The 6,726-nt window shown below is 44.3% G+C and overlaps 1 pseudogene; it reads left to right on the top strand.

The window, feature by feature from the left end:
• Window positions 1-678: 678 nt before the first annotated feature.
• On the top strand, window positions 679-3,847 carry LOC148126278 (protocadherin gamma-B6 pseudogene; annotated as a pseudogene).
• The last annotated feature ends 2,879 nt before the right edge of the window (window positions 3,848-6,726 follow it).

Raw genomic sequence — 6,726 nt, 5'->3', positions numbered from 1 at the left:
TAGATAGATAGATAGATAAATAGATAGATAGATGATAGATAGATATAGATATATATGCTACAAGTAATATTACTAATGGATTATACTTGACTATAGATTATAGTCTATAGAGTGACTAGAGGTGAAGACTATGTAGTATAACTAGGAAATAATGGTTATAATTATGATGTAAAATAATATGTATATTCAAAAGAAATTATATTGTATAATTATGAGAATAATGGTTACAATCAGGGTGTATAAAACTATGTACACTTAAATGAGGTTTGATACAACAGTACACTGGTGTTGCAGAAATGGAAACGTGATGTATAATAAATGAAAATGTATAATAAAAACATTTTTTTAAAAAAAGAACAATACAATAACACTCAATTGACTATAGAATTTTGTAGTGTTTTTATCATAAAAAATCAGGGCTTTGTTCTTTGAGCATCCATAACAAAACAGAGTTTAGAAAAGTTTCTTTGCTATCTATCTAATCTATTATATCTGCCTCTGTGTCTCTCTGTCTCTCTGTCTCTGTCTATCTTTCTATGTCTATCTATCTATCTCTGTCTAGAAAGCAAAATTAATGAACTTCTTCATATGGACTCTGAGTGTCACTGTTGTACAGCAAGGAAGTTGCATGGATGAGTATTGCAGCAAACCATTTCCATATTTCAGCAGATGGGCAAGGAGATGCAGCAGAAAGCACTATGTTAAAAGCTGTTTAACAAAGCTATTATTCTATTACTATCCAACTCTAAAATATTGGGTTAGCTGGAAAATTCTATATGGAAAATAAATTAGGAAGAAAAGAGGAAACAAGAGGTGATGATAGAAGCAAAATACAAAACCAGAATACAGAAACCAAATTTGAGGCAAGTATTTTTTCTATTATTATGTTCTTTGATCAGCTGGGTGGTATCTGAACAGGTTGAATACTCACTTCCAGAGGAAACAGAAAAATATTCCTTTGTGGGGAACCTTGCTAAAGATTTAGGGTTAGATGTTGATCTGCTGTCAAAACACAAGCTTGCTATCTCTTCAGAAAAACAGTATTTTATTCTGGATGAACAAATAATGAACTATATGTGAATGACAGAATAGACCCGGAAAAGATTTGTGGAAAATTACCTACTTGCATCTTCAAACTGGAGGTTGTGGCACATAATCCTTTAAATATTTTCCACATAAAAGTTTTCATACTAGATATTAATGATAATGCCCCACAGTTCAAAGAAAAAGATATAAAACTGGAAGTGAGTGAGTCTCATTTGCCAGGAGCTCGATTTGCCCTGGGAAATGCTGAAGACAAGGACATTGGAATCAACGCCCTTCAAGATTATCATTTGAGCTCAACCCCGTATTTCAAGCTAGAAGTTCAAGAGAGCAAAGATGGCAGAAAATATGCAGAATTAATTTTGCAAAAGCCATTGGACAGGGAGAAAGAGCACACACACCACTTGATTCTTACAGCTTCAGATGGAGGACGTCCAGTGAAAACTGGGACTCTTAATATAGAAGTCAATGTTATTGATATAAATGACAATCCACCAGTCTTCTCCCAGGCAACTTACAAAACAAGTCTGAAAGAGAATACACCAAGAGGGACTTCTGTGCTTCAAGTGAAAGCATCTGATAGTGATGAAGGGTCAAATGCTGAGATATCTTATATTTTCTGGGAAAATCCAGAAAATGTGAATCAGAATTTTATTTTGGATCCCATCGATGGAACACTTTCACTTAAGGAAAGTATTGATTTTGAAGACAGAGGAAGCTATATGATGATAATACGGGCAAGTGATGGAGGTGGACTAGTTGCAGATTGCAGTGTAGAGATTGAGGTTCTTGATGAGAATGACAATGCTCCAGAAGTAATTATTACATCTCTATCCAGCCCCATTCTTGAAGATATTTTACCTGGTGCAGTGATTGCCCTCATTAAAGTCAATGACAGAGATTCTGGACTTAATGGGAAAGTCACCTGCTACCTAAGGGAAACTGTACCTTTCCAGGTGGTCTCATCATCAGATAACTACTTCAAACTCCTCATAGATGGCCCCCTTGACAGAGAAAAAACACCAGTGTATAACTTAACAATTACAGCCACAGACCAAGGCATACCTCCTCATTCTACAGATAAAGCCATCTCAGTACCAATTTCAGATATCAATGATAACCCTCCAGCATTTGAAAAACCTTCCTATGTTGCCTACGTTCCCGAGAACAACCCATCCGGAATGTCTATTTTCCAGGTTAAGGCTTTTGACCCCGATCTGGATCGTAATGCTCAAATCACCTACTCCATTCTTAACAGCAACGTCAAGGACCTGCCTCTCTCCTCCTATGTTTCCATTAACTCTGAGACTGGAACTCTCTACGCTCAACGATCTTTTGACTATGAGCAGCTCAGAGACTTCCAGCTGCAAGTGCAAGCCCAGGATGAAGGCTCTCCATCTCTCAACAGCAGCGTCACAGTCAAAGTGCATGTACTGGATCAGAATGATAATACTCCCCAGATCCTGTACCCTTCCCAAACAACTCAGGGTTCATCATTCTTTGAGATGGTGCCTCGCTCAGCCGATTCAGGTTATTTGGTGACAAAAGTCGTGGCTGTGGATGCTGACTCTGGACACAATGCCTGGCTCTCTTTTCATCTCCTGCAGGCCACAGAGCCCTCGCTCTTCATCATCGGCTCCCACATGGGAGAGATCCAAACAGCTCGAGCATTACTTGAGAGAGACATTACCAAGCAGAGGCTGGTCATCATGGTGAGGGATAACGGACAGCCACCTCTCTCAGCCACCACGAGCCTCAACCTGGTCTTTGCTCAGAACTTCCAGGAGGCCAACCTAATAACTCAGGATCCATCCAAGCTCCAGTTTTACTTGGTTCTGACTTTGACTTTGGTATCCTTTCTGTTCCTGGTGGCAGTGATTTTGGCTATTATTATGAAACTTCAAGGGTCAAGGAACCTCACTTTTTTCAGTGCTTCATTCCCAATTCTCATTCAAAGTCTGGTACTGTATTTCCTCCAAATTACGAAGATGGGACTTTGCCTTATTCTTATCAGATCTGTTTATCAACTGAGTCCAGGAGAAATGAGCTGACTGTTATGCGACCCAGCGTCCAAATAGTGGAGAATATTCTTTGTGAGGATAAACCTGATACCTCTGTTAGTGAAGGTAAAGGTATTCTTTTTTTTTAGCTGAATACATCAAGCTATAGTACTATAGGATGGACGTTTTGAAGCAGCACTGCTAAATCAAATGTAGGACTAAATAAATATTCCTGTATGAAGCAATGGGTTTTTCATACAGTTGCTCCAACTGGATAAACAGGTAATATTAATAAGAGACAAGCTGCAGAGTTCCACCTGGCAAAGAAAAGATCAGTAGGGCTAGAGGAATTATATATTTTGAGTCATATATGTGAGTATATGTTACTTGGAATTAAAGTATAGGGATCACTACAGTATTAATGATAAGGAGTATATTCTGAGAGCAATTTGACTGCCTGTTGCAGCTGACCTGATTTCTTCCTATTGAGCAAGGAGAAGATGTTAGAAAGGTGATGTGTTTCTAAAGAGTAAATTCCGTGATTAAGAGACAAACTGGAAGAAATTTGTCAGATGAGTGCAAGGGGGACTTAATGGGGGAGATCTCTGTCTAAGTGAATAGTTGTAATATTGTTGGAGATGATTTTGCAGGTATGCTGGTGTCTCTGAAAATAACAAAACAGCAAATTTACAATGCTTAAGGAAAAGGTTAAGTGGACTGTGGCAGTGAAGACTACTCCTCAACTTCTATGAGAGGCTGAACATTTGGGACGTCAATAAGACAGAAATAAGATTTGTTTGGCATTATCTGTTTTTGAAAAATCTGTGTTGACTTCTATTCATAAGTTTGGGTGCTTCTAGGTATTTGCAGATTTGTTACTTGATTATCTTGTTCTGTATTAACATACTCCAAATACTGACTTCTGATTGGTCCACACCAACGGCATTGTGATTGGTCCACTGAATGGCCGTGATTGGTCCTCTGAGAATCAACCGCGATTGGCCGAGCCGATTGCGGGAGATTCAAAGACCTGTCATTGGCCGGCGAGCCGTGAGCAATCCCTATTTAGAGGGCTGCCGCAGCTCCAAGATCTTGTACAGATCTTAACATAAAATAAAGAGCTTGAAGTACACTGGTCTCGCGTCTCTTTTGTACCCAATCTGACACTGGCGATGAGGGTGGGATTGTGAGACAGAGACCAACAGAGCACGTGGCGAACCAACGCTGAACTTCCGACGACATGGCCGGCAGCAGCTCGCCACCCGCACCCTTCGATCAAGCAGCCAAGGACTGGGAATCATACATTGATTGATTCCTCATGTTCCTCGAGAGCAGCAACTTGAAAGATGCCAATGACCAGAAGAAGAGGGGCATGTTCCTGACACACTGCGGGCCTGCAGTGTTCAAAATGGCCAAAGCACTCGCCAAACCCCGAGATGTGAAGGAGATGGACTGGACCGAACTAGATCAGCTGCTACGGAACCACTACGCCCCGACCGTACCCAACCTCATCCGCCAGCACGAATTCTACTGGAGGGATCAGAAGGAGGGCAAAAGAATCAGCGACTTCGTGGCCACCCTCAGAGACCTCGGGGGAATGTGCGGGTTCACCAACATGGACAAGGCTCTGTGCGACCGAGTGGTCCTCGGACTACGGGACCCCATCCTCCAGAGCCGACTGATGGCGCGAAAAGATGTCTCCGTAACTGAGGCCATCGCCGAGGCAGCAAAACACTCAGCGGCAATGATGCGGCAGATGAACACAACTGACCCAACAACCACAGAGGTGACGCCAATCCCAGAAAAGCGACCAGAGGCCAGCCACAGAGACGCAACAACACACCATGGGGATATTGACTCCCTCTCCGAAACCGAGGACGAAGAGAAGGAGATCCACAGACTGCAGGCGGAATGAGACCGATGGGAACGGAGAGATCATAAGTCGGGGTTCCAGTGTGCCGGGTGCGGAGGCGACCATCCCTGTTCGGAGTGCTGGTTCCTAGACACTATTTGCCGGCACTGTGACAAACGGGGACACATCGCCAAAGTATGCCAGAACAAAAGGAATCACAGCCCCCAGTGACGAGACGGCACCCCCCTGAACCAGAGACCACCATACAAGAGAGCCGGTGGAGCCGAGATGGAAGAAACAAGTGGTTCAATGAGACCCGGCGCAAAGAGGAGACCCACCAGACGGTCATCATCGGGCACTCGAACACAATCGATGCCTGGAAGATGACCGTGGAGGTGAGCATCGAGGGCCAACCATGCAGGATGGAGGTAGATTCCGGATCCTACCTCTCCATGGTCTCCTGACGTACCATCAAGCGTCTGGTGCCCACCATCCACAGACATGAATTGGAGAGCCAGAAGCTGACCCTGAAAGATTATCAGGGAAACCGCATTCCTGTGGCCAGGATCGGACATTTTAATGTGGCATTCAAGGGGCATACAGTGGTGCTTCCACTCACCATTGTGGACAAAGACCGCCCGAGACTGCTGGGACTGGAGTGGTTCGCGCCATTGGGGATCGAGGTGACTGGCATCAACCACGTCGCCGACACAGACTGGGGGGAGATGCTCGTGAGGGATTTCCAGGAGGTCTTCAATGGCGACCTAGGCAAGTACCGGGGGTCCCCAATAACTTTCAACCTAAACCCAAACATTGCCCCAATCCACCTTAAGCCATGGCGAGTGCCCTTTACACTCAAACCCAAAATTGATGAGCAAGTAGACAAGCTCATCGCACAAGGGGTCCTAGATCTGATAGACCACGCACGGTGGGAACCCCCAATAGTCACTCCCATCAAGCCGGATGGGTCCGTGAGGATCTGTGGTGACTACAAGGCCACCCTCAACCTTGTGCTGAAGCTGAGTGCCTACCCCATCCTGGTGGTACAGCACCTCCTACACTCACTGGGGGGGGGGAGTCTTCGCGAAACTCGATCTGGCACAGGCATATCAGCAGCTGCCAGTCGACACTGAGACTGCTGAGGCGCAAACCATCGTGACTCACCGGGGGGGCTTTCCTATGCAAGAGACTCCAATTTGGAGTCAGCATGGCACCAGGGGTATTCCAAAGTCTGATGGAAAGACTATTACAAGGAATAAAAGGGGTGGTGCCCTATTTCAACGATGTATTAGTATCCGCTAAAAATAAAAAACAATTGGAAAGCCAGCTAAGGGAGGTCCTACAGAAATGTAAAGAAACCGGGCTAAAGGTTAAAAAAGAAAAATGTTAGCTTTGCACAGAGAAAGTAGAAATCCTGGGGTACCTACTGGACAAAAACGGAATACACCCCACAGAAAAAAAGGTCAGGGCCATCAAAGAAGCCCCTAGACCTCGGAATAAAATGGAGCTACAGGCTTTTCTTGGACTTATTAATTTTTACAATGTTTTCCTGCCCCAGAAGGCGACCATGGCAGAACCCCTACATAGGCTGCTGGACAAAACAGCCACCTGGTCCTGGGGTAAGTGAGAGGAAAACGCCTTCCAGAAAATAAAGGACCTACTATCATCAGACGCAGTCCTCATGCAATACAGTGAAACCCTACCATTGACCGTGACCTGCGACGCATCACCCTTTGGTGTGGGAGCCATCCTAAGCCACACTCTGCCGGATGGGAGAGAAGCACCAATCGCCTTTTTCTCAAGGACATCATCCAAGCCCGAAAGGAATTA

This window comes from Pseudonaja textilis, chromosome 3 (assembly GCF_049901715.1).
Source record: "Pseudonaja textilis isolate UNSWEBS1 chromosome 3, rPseTex1.2, whole genome shotgun sequence".
NCBI lineage: Eukaryota > Metazoa > Chordata > Lepidosauria > Squamata > Elapidae > Pseudonaja > Pseudonaja textilis.
The sequence above is the reverse complement of the archived record's forward strand: the minus strand, read 5'-3'. Positions and strand labels throughout refer to the sequence as shown.